We start from the raw sequence: 17,419 nt of genomic DNA, 5'->3' as shown, positions 1-17,419 counted from the left end.
TAAACTGCTCTTAGAGAGAGGAGCTTCCCCTGAGCCCACAGAAGGATCTGGTGCACCAGCTTGTACAAGGGGGCAGACCCCCAGACCCCCCTGCCGATTGATGTAGGAGACGACCGATGTGTTGTCTGTGCGGACAAACACATGATGCCCCCGGAAAGAAGTCCCAGCCCGTGAGAGAGGCATCCGTCGTTAGCCTTACGCGACGACAAGGAGCCCCTAACGTCGGGCCTTGAACCAGGAACCAACGTTTCTTCCACATGTCTAAGGCACGTAAGCATCGCCGCGTGACCTTGATCATGCAAAGCGGATTCCCCCTCAGGGAAAATCCTTTGGTTCTGAGCCACCACTGCAAGGGTCTCATGTACAGCAGGCCAAAAGGTATCACGTTGGACGCCGCTGCCATCAGGCCCAACAGCCTCAGAAGCTGTTTGACAGTGAGTGACTGGCCTTCTCTTACTCTCGTGACTGTCGTGAGGATTGACTCGATTCGAGCAGGAGACAGACATGCCTGCATCGAGGTTGAGTCCCACACCACGCCTAAATAAGTGGTTCTCTGTAGTGGAGAAAGAACACTCTTCTTGGCGTTTAGTCTTAACCCCAGCTCTCTCATATGGGCGAGGACGACATCTCGATGCCGAGCCGCCATCTGCTCCGATTGAGCTAGTATTAACCAATCGTCGATATAATTTAGTATACTGATGCCCTGGAAACACAGTGGAGCCACAGCAGCATCCACACACTTCGTGAAAGTGCGGGGTGAGAGTGACAAGCCGAAGGGAAGAACTCTATATTGGTATACAGTATATCGCCCCCGAAAGCAAACCTCAGGATCTTCCAGTGTTGAAGGAGGATGAAAACATGGAAATAAGCGTCTCTGAGATCTATCGTAACAAACCAGTCCTCGGACTGGATCTGAGATACTATCTGCTTGATAGTGAACATCTTGAACCGAAGTCGTTTGATAGCGCGGTTCAGAAGCGGAGATCTAAGATCAGACGCAACCCCCCATCCTTCTTCGGAACGATGAAGTAATGGCTGTAGAACCCGGATGCTCTCTCGAGAGGAGGAACACGTTCTATGGCCCCCTTCCTCAAGAGAGTATCTACTTCTTGTTCCATTACCAGAGCCAGCGCGGGCTTCCGAACCGTGAGAGAACCGGTCCTCACCCGTCCTCTAGCGGGTGAGGACCGAGAAAAGGACGAGCCCGTCTCGGATCCCTCCGCTAAATCCCCCGCCGCCAGATATTGTGGGCAGGGAGAAACACAGCGTTTGTAATGCCGTTCGCTCGCCATAGACTTTCTCATTGTTTTATATATATGAGTGCTTGTGCGGACAGACAACAGCAAATAGACAGACACATACACAGAGCGCTACTGAAGAGTAGAAGCTGGTTTGCGCCCGGCCGGATGCACTTTTATGCTTTCTGGTGCTTCCCTCACCCTGCTCGTGACATCTCGCTGCTCCATTGGACGGATTTGACACGTGCTTCAGAACGCGGTCACGCAAGGGCATTCCCAAAGCGACTCGACGCAGCTCGAGTTCCTGAAGGGGAACAACACTGAAAACAAACCAGCAAATATAGATCTACTTCTGAAAAACTTTAAAACATTACCAATTTGTGGCCACAAACCTCACAAACGTTGACAAATCCAGCATTTTTTTTTTTCTCAGAAACTAACTTAAAAATATTGTTTAGTGACAACTTCTGGTGGCCACCTACGTCCGTGTGCACATGCATGTAGCTACTTGTTTTCCGCACTTAAAATTAACAAAGGTATGGCAAAAGAAAATCACCGAAATCTGAACTGAATGTGATGGGATGAAAGGTTGTGTACCATGAAAATATACATACTGTAAAATATAAACAAAACACATATTGAGTTGTCCTGGACGGGTGCACTAAAGGAGAACAAAAACAAGCACAACATCCGAATGAAGTCCGAATCTCAAACTAAACATACAGCGCGAAAAATGTAATCCATTTCAAGAACAAATGATTCTTATGAACAGATTCGAAAACATACAGCGAGACCAGTGCAACACGATTCACGAACAAATGACTATTTGAAATGGATCTTTTTAGTGAATCAAAAGCCACAAACCAGTGTAGTTTGAATCAGGAACAATTGTGGCCGGTGCTGGCAAAATGAGTCACAATGAGCAAATTTTCAAAAAGGACTTCGGCTTTTACATTCTTAATTAAAATACCTTCAAAATGATGTATGATTTGTTGGAATCGGGGAAAAAAAAGTCAATGGAGTCAGCAAAGTAAATTTAGAGAAAAACTGATTTAAAGTTTTCTAAAGGTTCCAAAGCAAAATTATCTAGCAACATTACATCTTTTCCACCACTCCTTTTCTTAATAATCATCACTAGATAAATAATCACAATAAAGCTATTTCTTTTTATTTTATCTTTGTTGTTATAAATAAGAACACATGCAAAAAGAACTAACAGACCTATTATAAAGAAACAAGTGTATAATGTATTACTTCTTTTTAATTTTACATCTAAATATAAGCATTTAAGTAAGAAAAAACACATAGCAAAATTCACTTAAGTGTGTTCATTACAAATAAATTGATTATTAAAACTACAAAAGCAGTTCGATCAAGAGCAGCAAGTGATTCCCTCTTTTCTTTTATTGTTAGATTAACATTAATGATACAGACGGCCTGTGCTGCATATTAAAACTTAGTGTACTGCACGGATCTAATATATAGTTACACATCCGGTGTTTTCTCCTACAGTTCCCCAAATGTAAACTTAAGATACAGTACAACAGATTATGTTTGCGTGAATACTTAAATGTAATTAGCCTACTGTAAATCTGTGTATATGCAGAAGGTTACTTTGGAAATGTAATAGGTTACAGATTACAAGTTACTCTATTTAAAATGTAATAGTAGTGTAACTTTTTCAATTACTTTATTAATGTAACTGATTACTTTTGATTTGTTTTTGATTACTTTTCAAAATTTCTAATGAGTGTTTTCAACTGTTGATCATTTTCTAACTTTTACACCATGCAGGGTTAACCTTACAGTAGTATTCAACACTGATTACTGTCAGACTTTCAAAATCCTTCATCACTCGAATTAAGATGATAATAATTGAACATATCCACCACAAAATAAGACTTTAGTATACCGACATTTACTTTGAGATTGATCTGAAGTTCAATGCAGATTTAAAATCATAAGAAATAGTTTACTGCCAAATCTTTGTATATGGCTAACTACAGGAAACCCTGGCATCTATGCTTGAAAAAAAAAGTTAATCAAAAAACTGCATATACTGTACATCAACCAGAATATGGTTATCTAATAAACATGTGTCCTATTCTGTGTCCTAAACATTGGTGTCTGTTTATGATATGACGATAGTTTTCTCAAAATAAATAGTAAAATGCTCATGAAGCAGTTCTAGAGATTATGTTTCTGTGTTCATGTACTCATATATTGAGGCAGCAGAGGCTGAAAACACCACGAGCGATACACATGCTTCAGTAAATGAAACTGCGCGTCTGCGCCATTAATTTCCAGAGACACGCAGAACGTGCAGGATTTATATATTGGCTTTTTGCAGCTTAATATTCACAGACACTAGTCCATATCGTGTTTTGATTCAAGTGTACTGACCTACTTTTGATTTATCCAAAATGTGGCATATTCCGTGACATTCCGCGTTATAGGAATTCCGTTTTTATGACTGAATTCTATGAACCAGTCCGCAGTGTGTTTTCCACATCGTGGAAATCATAGGGCAGTATGTCTCATAGTTTAGAGTATCCAGTGCAATTTGGGAAATAAATCAATTAAATCTGTATATGTGGGTGTGTGTAAATATTCAAATGTAACCCGCTTTGTAATTGATAGCATTTTCATAAGTAACTGTAATTGAACTACACATTTTTCCTTAGTAACTGTAACTGTTACATTTATGTTGTAATTAAATTACGAAACGCCGTTATATGTAACTAGTTACTCCCCAACATTGTGTATATGTGCATCAGGATTGAACACCATCTGTGTCGTCTTTATGCGGTCGCTTCGCATGAGAGTCAACGCGAGAAGCGAACAGAGAAAACTTACTAATAAAGATACTTTTAGATGTTCAATAACTATTTAGACTATTGGGATCGCTAGATGGGGGCGTAGTAGTAACTAATTTTTGTGAAAACCTCAAATTAAATTTTTATTTTTATTTTTTTGCCTGTAGCTTAAAATTTGCCTGTGCGCATTCCGACTTATTCTGCCAGCACTGGTCACAAATGACTCAATTACTGAATAAGCATCTGGCTCACTTTAATGACGTTTAAGAGAGCATATTTAATATATGTTTTTTGTCAAAGTATTCTGTCCAACTCTGATTCTTCACAACAAATATTGAAGTGATTCAGAAGACCTGGATATAACCCAGAAGTAATGGACTACTTTTATGGAGTGTTGTCCAATATTAGATGAAAGGGTGACCCCAAACACCTCTACAGATGCCTGGACTAAGCCCAGCATATTCACTGACCCTTGAAGTGCACTTGGACATCAAAGTTGTTTAGATTGGGAGGAAACTGTATTATTTTCTTATCCATATTAATGCGTGTTATGCTTTGTATGTCTGTTTAATATTTCTCCTTTTTTTGTCAGTGTGTAATTAAGCCAACTGAACCGCTAATGAGTCTTGTTCGTGCCAGTCATCTCTTGTGACAACTGCAGTATCCATGGCGACGAGGCCATCAGGCATTAAGAACTGCTGAAAAATAATAGGCATATTTATAGCAGGGAGTGCTGATAATGATGATGGATGTGGAGATCAAGAAGGACTTTGATGAGCTGAGGCTGAACCGCCAGATTACAAAAGTTGATGCATGGTTACATTTATCACAACAGAGGGAATGGCTATCTCCTGTTTCCTGTGCACACCGAAGATGTTTTGTCACATTTGATATCAGAAGCTAATATGAAAACGTCACGTGGGCATTAGGCTTGTGAGCCCGATAGATGGATGAGGAAATATGCAAATCACAGCACTTCACTCTGTGACGTGCATTATTGACATAAGTAGAACCATTGGAGTGTGATTTAAAGCTGTGACAAACATGATTGATGCTCACTTGGGTTCCTCTGACATATCAAGATGTAAATTTGCATGAACATAGTTTACACAAGAGAACCGCTGCGCAGTGAGCTGCCAATATTGTCAGTTGTCTGTATGTAAATAGTTTTCTTGGAGCATTTTCTCTCACCCGGACCAGTTGAGTTCAAATATTTGACACATTAACAACTTTTGGATTTTTTTTTACCCTGAACAATTTAAATAAAATGCAATATTTTTGAGTCTCTTCTGCTCAGCAAGGCTGCATTAATTTGATCAAAAATGCAGTAAAAACAGAAATATTGCGAACTATTATTACAATTTAAAATAACTGTTTGGTGTTTCAATATATTTTAAAATGTTATTTATTTCTGTGATTCAAAACTGTTTTTTAGCATCATTACTCCAATTTTCAGTGTCACATGATTCTTAAAAAATCATTCCAATATGCTGATTTGCTGCTCAAAAAAAAAACTATTCCTATTATCAAAGTTGAGTTCAAATATTTGACGCATTAACAGCTTTGGATTTTATTTTATTTATATTAATTAGTTTTTTACCCTGAACAATTTAAATAAAATGCAATGTTTTTGAGTCTCATCTACTCACCAAGGCTGCATTAATTTGGTAAAAAATGCAGTAAAAACGGAAATATTCTGAAATATTATTACAATTTAAAATAACTCATTGCCATTTCAATATATTTTAAAATGAAAATTATTTTTGTGATTCAAAGCTGTGTTTTTTTAGCACTATTACTCAAATTTTCAGTGTCACATGATCCTTCAAAATATTTTTTTTTCATTTCAATATGCCAATTTGCTGCTCAAAAAACAATTATTATTATCAAAGTCGAAAACTTAATCTATCTACCAATCAATAATTTTGGTAAAAATGTTTACCAATCCAATTCAACTGAAAAAGTTTTACATTTGATATAATTGAAGTCAACTTTATATTTATATCACTAAATCGAGACACCATGTATTCAAATTTAACTCATCTTTCATTTGACTGACATTTTTCCAATCAAGGCCACAAATATTCAACCCCTTGGCAGTTAAATTGGAATTATTATTCAGAGGTGCCTTGCGAGTATGAGTTTTCTTTCTCTCTCAGCGTGCATGCATCTAATCTTTCTTCAGAAATAGCCAATGGTGTCTGAAATAGGCATGGTGTCTACATGCTACTATGAAGTAAAGCGTTTATATAGTACCACACCAACAATTATATAAATAATATGTGTGATAAAGAGAACAAAACAACTTTCTGCGTGATAAAGATAGCAACAAATGAGTGAACCTGAAAGGTCACCACATTGTTGCATCTTTTTATTGCTTGTTGTGCTTTTATGCACTTTATGCATTGCCTGCGAGTGCGTAACACTGAATCTTTTGTCAGACGTGAATATGATTGTATTATTTAAATAATTTCTTCAGTACAATAAAATAAAATGTGCATGTTTACAGACATTCTATTTTATTATATTGTAACTCAGAATTAAGCTTTTGCATATATACATACAATAATTATTGTACCATGGTACTCATTTACAGAATACTCGCTAGCGCAATCTACTAGCAAGACTCATAGTGTAATAATAAAAATAAAATAAAAAGATCCAGGAAATTCATTATATGGACAAAATGCATCCAGCTGTCACTGCAGCTGAGTAAAATGCAGAAAGAAATGTTTTGTATGATGAAACAATGCAGAATCAGCACACGATTGCAACAGTATATGTATAGTTTATCTGTGTTCTTCAAGCCATCTCATACGGATAATGCATATTATTGCAATGCTAATGGCCATAGCCTTTACTTTAAAATAAGAATCAGTTCACAGAAGGAAGTTATTTCAAACTCATTCACTATTGATGACTATTTTATTTCATTAATACTATTTATGAACCATTTAACATCATTAAATATAAAATAATTCATTTTCAATTAAATAATAATATTTAATATGAATTTAATTTTTTTATTTGTTTGCATGCTCTACTGGATGACCCTTGGAAGGCCACAGGGCAGCATCCTGGTGAGAGACACGTGTCCAGATGCCACCATATGCATCTCACCATGTCCACCACTCAAAGGGCATAAATCCACCTGCTCCACTGCTGTTATGGGTTTGCACACACACACACACACACACACACAAATGCCCCAGGGATCTGATTACTGCCCTTCTACATCAAGACCCTTCATCAATGTCCAGTCTCTGACCTCCAGGGCGCTCACACAGCCACCAGCCCACCAGCCCACCTTTACTCTTACCAAAAGCACACACACACACACACACACACACACACACACATCCCGCCTGCAGCAACACTCAGGTCATGGCGCCTTTTCTCAAGATTTTTCCTCATTTTCAAACGTTCCCGACCTGCATTGACATTTTAAGGTGTCACCACTGGACCGGAATGAGGCTGGTGGGGTGTAGTCTTATTATAGGTCTCCGGTCTTTTCCAGTAAGTGTAATTTGTGATTTTGGCTCATTTCAAAGAGCTCTCCTTCTCCTGGCCAATCGATGAGGCTCATGGGGGGGGCTAACAATGTTGCTGTGCAGCTATGCTCAGTTGTTCCCTGTTGTACTGTATTCTGATTGAGATGAACTATAATGTCCCCATCATTACTTCGCCATTTTGCCCTCCCCTACGGGCAATTTAATGGAAATAATTTTCAGGTGGGCTGTAATTTTTCTTTCATCTCAATTTGCCCACACACATCCGAAGAAAGAAGGAGCTAACCAGCGTCTTTTTATGAAACAAAGAGGTTTACGCCATCATGTCAGCTTATACAACAGCCTATGGTTATATTGCACTCTTAAAAATAGAGGTTCTTCATGATGCCATAGAAGAACATTTTTGTCTAAATGGTTCCATAAAGAACCTTTAATATCTGAAGAACCTTTTTGTTTCACAAAAGGTTCTTTGTGGCGAAAGAAGGTTCTTCAGATTACAAAAAGGTAAGAAAGAGATGGAACCTTTGATTGAATGCTTCTTCTATGGCATCGCTTGAAGAACCTATTGAAGCACCTTTATTTTTAAGAGTGTGGGTAAGAAAAGCTGTAGTGTTTAGTCCGTAGATATTTAGTCCGATTATTTTAAGCAACGTGACTCACAGTTCACTTATTACAGACCCAATCCCCTCTGAGTATCCCGAGGTTAAGTGTTTCGCTCAAGGGCTCAATGGTGATTGCTCATGGATCTCTGCTAGTGGGGTTTGCTCTTACAAACTTATTTATTAGCCAAGATTTTTAACCTCTAGGGCAGCATCATTAATACTGATGGTTGCTGGGAATGTGTTTTCTCAAGGTCAGCCTTCTTTGCAACTTTTATACAATATTTTTTTCCCTAATTTTTTTTGTTAAATTAGGAGATTCCCCACTGAGTGCACCACCTGCTGCTTCTCTCGCACAATGAATAAAGTTAAATTTTGTGCCCTATTAATTTTTTTTTGAAGCAATACAGGCACAAATCTTGTGTTCTTTAGAGAGTAAAACTATTAGATATAAATTATTTAAAATAAGTCTCTTATGCTCACCAAGGCTATATGTATTTGAACTGAAACATTGTAAAAACAGTAATATTCAAGATAATGGGTCTCTATTTGAATATATTTTAAAATCAAATGTATTCCTTTGATGCAAAGCTGAATTTTCAGCATCATTACGCCAGTCTTCAGTGTCACATGATCCTTCAGACATCATTATAATATGCAGCTTTGATGCTCAAGAACCATTTCTGAGTTTGAAAACAGCTGTGTTGCTTCATATTTTTGCGTAAACTGTGATCAATTTATTTTCAGAAATATTCATGAAAAACTTTAATAGAAAGATTTAAAGAACAGCTTTTTTTTTTAAACTTGATATTTTGTAACATCATAAATGTCTTTATTGTCACATATGATCAATTAAATGCATCTTTCCTGAATAAAAACATTCATTTCTTTCAAGAAGAAGAAGAAAACGGGGGAATAAGATCCCAGATTTAAACGGTGGTGCATTAAATATTGCCACCCTGTTACCAAACAATTTCAAAATGGAACAAGAATACATACACCATTGTTAGACCATTGCTGCTGTTTTTGTTTTTATACATATTTTACAGTATTGCATCTGTCTAGCTCAAAAATTCAACCTTGTTACTGAAGCTACTAAAAGAAAGAAAGAAAAAAAGACTTATTTTTGTGTGGAAATGCATAGCTGTTTTACCCATTTTTAGACATTATTATTATTATTATCATCATCATTGTTGTTGTTGTTTAAAAATAAAAGTTTTACATTTTGTGACATCTTCATAAGGTTAAACTTAAACTAACCCTTTGCTGGAAAAGAACCAAGATTTTTCACACCCCACTTTGCACCCTTTTCATCTAAAGTTCCAAATAAGGTGTTTGACTTTTTTGTGAGCTGCAAAGAAATGAGCTTAAAACACATGATCTCAGAGCCATTTCTTATACTAAAATAATGCTATAAGAGTTTAAGAGAAGCTTAAAAGCAGATGAGCAGATCCATCCTCCTCATGACAATCATTAACAAGCTTATTAGATTATCAAGAGTCACGAGCACTAGGTTTTTAGCTCTCTCTTTAATTCAGACTGGGAAAAGTTGGCTGGGACATACCGTAAAAAAGGATTCCTCCATATATATCCATTTAGTAGTCTTTGAACGAGTAGAGTCGGGTTTTTAATGAACTAAGTAGGGTCAGACTTTAATGTCGGAGATGTAATTGGAATTCTCCCCCCCCCCCCTAAATAATTGTAGAAGTTTTAGTCTAAGTGCAAGCTTTGTCAGCAAACTGACAAACCAACAAGTAAAACCTGTGAAAATATAATGCTGATCTCTCCATGAATATGCCATGCAAATAGCTGCATATCAGTATCTAAAATGTCTATTCATGGAGCTAAAATGACTCAATTAATTGGTAAATATTATTACTTTTACACTGTTATATATTACCTGTTGACATATGGATGTTTTATGTTGATGCAAGTTTTAAGTGATGCTAAACTGTGTTGGCTTTTCTCCTGCATGATAGCAAACTTTGTATATCATTCATGTTTTTACAAGAGATCTCATAATCTTGTAAAATTATGAGGATTACAAATATAATTTTCCATTCAACATTAATGAAGCATAACAGTAGGCTTCCAAAAATCACATTCATGCAAAAGCGAAATCTTGACAGTAACCGCCAAATCTTAACCCTTCGGACAGGTCAGTGGGTGTGTGCTGTTAGCAATGAAGGAGTTAATCAGTCTGTAATTGGCCTGGACACTCCCAGCCTCATGCACTAATGACCCTGCCTTTGTAATTAGTGATACCAATTACTGGCAACTGCATTAGTATGTAAACGAGGCTTTTAAAACGCCATTTGGGGAAGTAGAGAATGGAACATAAAGGCTGGTGCCTGGATTGAGTAGCTGGCATGTGATCGGTGCATGCACGTTATTCTTATTAAAGCAATAGCTCAGGCAAAAATGAAAATTTGCTGGAAATGTTCTTACTATCAGGCCATCCAAGATATACATGAGTTTGTTTCTTCATTGGAAATGATTTGGAGAAATGTGGCATTCCATCACTTGCTCACCAGTGAATGGGTGCCGTCAGAATGAGAGTCCGAACAGCTGATAAAAACATCACAATAAACCCCAAGTAATCTGCACCACTCCAGAGGCTCGTTCTTCGTAAGTCGCTTACTCCGTTAGCTGGATTTGATTGTTGACGATTTGGCATGATCTTGGATTGTTTGGTTCTTCGAAGCTCATCCCAGAGTTGCTGTGATAGCAACAGGTCCGTAAGCTTAAACCTGCTCGGGAGCAAGCTTATTTCATGTAAACAGGATTAGATTGCATCTTTTTAAGCAGAACTGATACTTAAAATCTGTCCTCTACCACCGCGACTTTATTACAAGAATACCCTACTAATCCAGGGACAATAATTTAAAATAATCATTTAAAAATTAATTTAAAGATAATATAATAATGTTGTGTAGTCTTTAATACTATAGACACAGCCAGTTTTACTCACTGAAAGATTTATTCGTCATACAATTATTACTTCATAATTGTCTTACATGCTATACAGATAATGTACAGTTGTGCATTAATTTGAGTGGTGACAGATATTATGGGCGTGGCTTGATGGCGCGCAGGAGATGCCGATAACTTCATCTTGACCCTTAAGAAACTTTAATTAATGCTGTCACGTAACAAATCTGTTCAAATATAACATTAAATGAATTGTTAATAGTTGAAATAAAAATGTAAAGCCTGTACAAATATTAGAAGTCGTGAATATAAATAATTGGGAATCATGTAAATAAAATAAAAACAGTGCACATTTCATTTACCTATTATAACATTTGTAGTTTTGTTCGCTTGGCTGTTTCCTTTTAAAAGTCCAAAAATGTGTCACGTTTTTCGTCAGGTGTCTTTTTTAATTACATGATGTCATTACGTTGCTGTCTTGCCGCCAGCCAATCGCTGCATTGCTGATCGTGGTTTCGAGTATCGATACATAACCCCTTTTAAACCAACCCATGAATGCACAATTATCTCAGATAACTAAATCCAGCCATACTAATCATCAACAACAGCTGCGTTCGAAGAACCGAACTAGCCAGATCCTGATTAGCGCAATGATATCATCTTGGATGTGACATTTCATCTCGGATGTAATAAGCGACATACGAAGAACGGGCCCCAGTTCATCAATTAACATCATGTGAAGCAAAAAGCTGCGTGTTTGTAAGAAACAAATCCATTATTTAACTTTAAAATGACATTTCTGGCCAAAATACAAGTCCATCATCACTTATCTCACATCAAAATCCACCAACATTGGTGAGCAAGTGCTGCAATGCTAAATGTATCCAAATCTGTTTCCATGAAGAAACAAACTCATCTACATCTCGGATGGCCTGTGGGATGAGGACATTTTCACCTAATTTTAATTTTTGGGCGACCTAATACTTTAAAGGCATCTGCTCAACCCATAATGTCTTTTGAGGAACACAAAAGAAGAGATTTTGAAGAACGTTGGGGTGCCGAACAAAATGGACCCCATTGACTTTTATTGTATGGGTGAAAGCAAACACTGAAGTATTTTTAAAAACGCCTTCTTTTGCCTTTCACAGAAGAAAGGAAGTCATACAGATTGTGAACAAGTTTCGAGGGCGAGTGAATGACGGTGTGACTAGGGTCACAGTGCCCTAGTTTTTCTTCTCCTGTATGACTAATCCAAACCAAGAGTACCAGCATAAGTGTTTTCCTCCTCATTTTATAACTTCACTATGTGTTCTTGGCATATACGTAACTTCAAAACAGAACACTTTGTCTTCCAAAACTTGATTTTAAGCAACAAATGTCAAACACCTCCCCAGGTGACAGCAGTTTGTACTTCATCGTGGAATCTCTTCAATGAAAAGCTCTTCTATTGTGCGAGTGGAGCAGAAATCAAACAGAAGGCATTGTTTGCCATGGCTCTTTAATCTGCTAATTAACATTGTTTGGTTGATTTCTGGGAGGGTTTGATGTGGTGCTGCCAAGGAGAAAAAACAATGCCAACATTATGAATCATAATTGTCACAATGCCCTCTCTGTTGCTATGCAACATGTGAATTCACTCCATCCCACCCCCAGCCTCCTTACATACATAACCATTCCCTCTCACATCGACGGGTATAAAAATACCTCCGCATCTGGCTCCCGGGAGGGAGGTTGTGTCTTTGTGACACACTAATAGCTATAATATGAAATGTCAAAAGTTTGTTTAAATGTTTGGTATCATGTGGATTTTTCCTTATGGCTTGTGTGTGTGTGAGTGTGTGTGTGTGTGTGTGTGTGTGTGTGTGTGTGTGATTAAATATTAGAGCGCATCACTTTATGAACAAAAAGCCTATAGGGAATGTGGAATTGTAGTTTGCTATATTTTATCATCCCTTAAAACAATCCAATTATATTATATGTGACCCTGGAGCACAAAAGCAGTCTTAAGTCGCTGGGGTATATTTGTAGCAATAGGCAAAAATACATTGTATGGGTCAAAATTATTGATTTTAATTTTATGCCAAAAATCATTAGGGTATTAAGTAAAGATCATGTTCCATGAAGATATTTTGTAAATGTCCTACTGTATATATATTAAAACTTAATTTTTTATTAGTAATATGCATTGCTAAGAACTTCATTTGGACAACTTTAAAGGCAATTTTCTCAATATTTTGATTTTTTTTGCACCCTCAGATTCCAGATTTTCAAATAGTTGTAGCTCTGCCAAATATTGTCCTATCCTAACAAACCATACATCAACGGAAAGCGTATTTATTCAGCTTTCGGAATATGTATAAATCTCAATTTAGAAAAATTTACCCTTTATGACTGGTTTTGTGGTCCAGCATCATATATTATGTTATGTTATGTTGTATTGTATTTATCAAAAACATCTTCGAACAAGGTTTTCACACTGACAGCTGTCATTGTAAGACAGTGGGCAACTCTGTTTGTTTGTAACAGTAACTAAGGTGGGTGGGGCTTACCGATAGGTCAATTGGCTTACAAACAACATTTTTAATTATATAGATTTTTTAGGAATATATTTTGTTTAAATAATAATTACTGTGGAAAACATGATTGCACTGAATGTTTAATTAATCCCATTTATGACATACTAGGGGTGCTCCGATTGATCGGCTACCGATCATTATCGGCCGATAATCACGTATGATTGATCGGCGGTCTCTAAAAAGGCTGATGACGCTGCTGTGAGAAGGTTGGCACGACATGCAGCGTCACCGTCTCAGTCCAGCGTGGGTAAAATAATTATAATGCTGAAGGTGAGGTTCTCTCAAAATACGCAAATGGCTTCAAATCACCACATCGCGTCTGTCTATAAGCGAGCTGCATGCTGCACAGTTGACACAGGAATTGTCACTTGCGAGGCAGTGTCACTAAAGTTTATAAATTGCATTTATTTTTAATGCTTGCCAGTGTTAAACCATTGTCTAAAAATTCTGATTGGAGTATCACTATAAATAGTTATAAATGATAAAGTTTGAAAAAGATCGGTATCGGTGATCGTATCGGCAGATACTGCTTTCTGTGATCGGCGATCGATGATCGGCCTCAAAAATCCTGATCGGAGCACCCCTATTACATACAATATAAAACATTAGTTCAGTATTATGTGAACGGAAGTATTTGCAAATATGTTTGTTTCTAAAGTTGTTCATGCATGAAAAAATTGGTGTAGAACCTATTTTCACTCAGAAATTGCTAGTTAATTATAAAGAATTACAAATTATTACAAAGAAATGACAAATGACACTGAATTAAACATGAAATTCTTACCTAAAAAAGCAGATTTTTTTGCTTTTTTCAGACTTTGAAAAAAAAAAAGTGTTTTAGATGTTGTCAATGCATGAATGTAGGTTGCGCTGTCTGTGTAAGTGCCCTCCCCCTCATAACACCCGCCTCTGACTAACATAAGTAGTATAGCATGGTTCACTACAGTGATGCAAACTAAAAGCTTCCTGCTTCAATAAGAAATACGTCAACACAGTCATTTAATTGGTCTTTCAGCATATTTTACTGTCTAAATCACTATAAAGTGCTAAAAAGTGCAAGCCCTGCTCTTCCACATCTTCACATTAGCTCATGCACATCAAAAAACAAGGCTACACCGGATCACCTGTTAATTTTTCCCCACAAAGCTCTTTTCATCTGCATCATCATCTCTGTCTTTTCTGCAACCTTTCTGTCATCTTGAGGCATCTGCTCTTTCCTCTCGCTCACTCAGGTGGAAAAGCATTTCATTTGTTAAACAAAGAGGAGGGCCACCACAACATCCTGGCCATAATGGAGACGGATGACAGCAACAATCTTGGACAATGGAAGACAAAGGTAATTACCCGGCCTGTCAGGGCACTAGCATAGATCACCGCTCCGGTAAAAAAAATTGCCTCCACTTCCTTCCATGTAGGAGGATCCGCTGCCATCCAGAATGATTCATAAAAGTCGGATCAGCAGGTCCTTGAAGTTATTAGAGAGATGCTGAAAGAGGATACATCAAACGAGACTAACTGATTAATCCGGTGGCATGGTTTTTGTGGATTGTTAGAAGTGGAGAATAATATAATTTTGACTATGACGAGTTTAATATGCACAAATAAAGATAGCAAAAGCCTCACATCAATGCTTCAGGTCGCCATTTGTTTCCTTAATTAGAAATGGCGTCATTCATCTCCCTCCCAAAGTGTCTTCCTGGACATCAGTGCTTATGCATAATTTATGTAAGATTTATTTTTACCCAGTATGCCTGCAGTAAAGATTCATTTTGAATGTTGGCAGGCTGGTTTTAAGTTGACAGGCAGACAACAAGAGCCCCCTGGGATACATTTCAGGTTCTGACTATACGTAAATACAAAGAGCATGAAGTTTTGATTAAAGGTTGAGTGTTTTCTGAGCGTATGAGAAGCGCATCGCTGTCAGGTAAAACAGAGCTCTGCTACTCTCTCAGATTCTCTTCATATTAGGACTGGATATGTAAACACTTCATTTGAACACCTCTTCAATAGGAATTATTTTATCTTGTGGGATTTTGATGGAGCAAATGGCATCTTTTCCTCAAAGATGATTATTAAATTACTAAAATTGCTCATTGACTGTAGTGTTTAGAGCTGATGCATTTGCAGAAAAAAAAAATCATAGATTTTCTAGTGCCATTCCAATCATTATTTTCAAGAAGAATGTAGGACAATTCAAATTAACACTTGTAACACTTGCTCACCAGTGGATCCTCTGCAGTGAATGGGTGCCGTCAGAATGAGAGTCCAAACAGTTGATTAAAACATAACAATAATCCACAAGTAGCCCAAACCACTCCAGTCCACCAATTAACATCTTCTGAAGCGAAAATCTGTATATTTGTAAGAAAACCAACCCATCATTAAGTTGTTTTAAGTTCAACCCATAGATTCAGTTTAAAATACGAGTCTTCTATCCATAATGTTGCATGCTTTCTCCAGTGAAAAAGTGGTCTTGACTGCACCAGGAGAGAAATATGCATATAGATCAAGCACCTTTTACAAGTGAAAACTGTTCAAAACAATTCTAAACAAATATGTTGGTGGATTTTAATGTGAGAGGACAACAGGGACTTGAGGAAGCATTATATGGACTCATATTTTAGATGCAAATAATGATTTGAAGTTAAAAATGTCTTGATGGATTTGTTTCATAAAGCACACACATATTTCCACTTCTCAAACTGTTAAATGATGGACTGGAGTGGTGTGAATTACTTGTGGATTATTGTGATGTTTTTATCAGCTGTTTGGACTCATTCTGACGGCACCCATTCACTGCAGATGATCCATTGATGAGCAAGTGATGTAATGCTACATTTCTCCAACTCTTTTCTGATGAAGAAACAAACTCATCTGCATATCGGATGGCCTGAGGGTGTTTGTTTATTTATTTATTAAATCAAATAAATTGAATAAATAAACTACTTACAGCATATTGTTATGTTATTCTTATTTTTTTGATGGAAGTTAACAAAATGATGAACAATTTTTATATTTTTCTATTTGTTTGTATGTTTGTGAATGATGCTAGCCTGTCCAAAACATTCCACCCTGATGCTGAAAAGCCTCTACACTTCGGCGAGTCAAAAGGGCCACCCGCATGTCTGTATTATCCTCCAGGGCTGAGATCCAGCCGCACCCCGACAGCTCCAGAGTCCAAGCACTCCATCAATGTAAGGCTTTTTTTGCCCACCACAAAAAAATCTGAGTCTGATCCTTTAGAAAAGTAATAGCGCCACTAAAGAAGCACTGATTAAAACAAAGTAAACTTAAAATTGTGTATCCGACTAAACCTTATAAGAACATTTAAGTAAGTTAGTGTCCCATCAATGGCTGATTCATTCTGCTGCAGACACACACACACACACACACACACACACGTGACCCCCGGCATTTGTGGCTCTTGAAACCGATCCAGGAGGTTGCTAAGCAACCGGCAGGGAAAAAAAGGAGAAAAGTCAGTGACCGCTGTTGAAGTGTTCTCACTGTAAATAAGCACACAAAGTCTGTAGTATGTGAAATGTAGTTTAGTGCTCATTTGAATGAAAACAATGTGAAATATTTGAATTGCATATTTAGTGCAATTAAGCTGGTAATCAGAATTGTTACAGCTATGAAGCTGTGAAGAACAAAAACTATTAAAAACATTTTTGTTTACTGACATAAAGCATAAAATGATGAAAATTACATATATATATATATATATATACAGTGGGTACGGAAAGTATT

Source organism: Sinocyclocheilus grahami, unplaced genomic scaffold (assembly GCF_001515645.1).
Source record: "Sinocyclocheilus grahami isolate Dianchi unplaced genomic scaffold, SAMN03320097.WGS_v1.1 scaffold1056.1, whole genome shotgun sequence".
NCBI lineage: Eukaryota > Metazoa > Chordata > Actinopteri > Cypriniformes > Cyprinidae > Sinocyclocheilus > Sinocyclocheilus grahami.
This window is presented reverse-complemented; position numbering follows the sequence as displayed.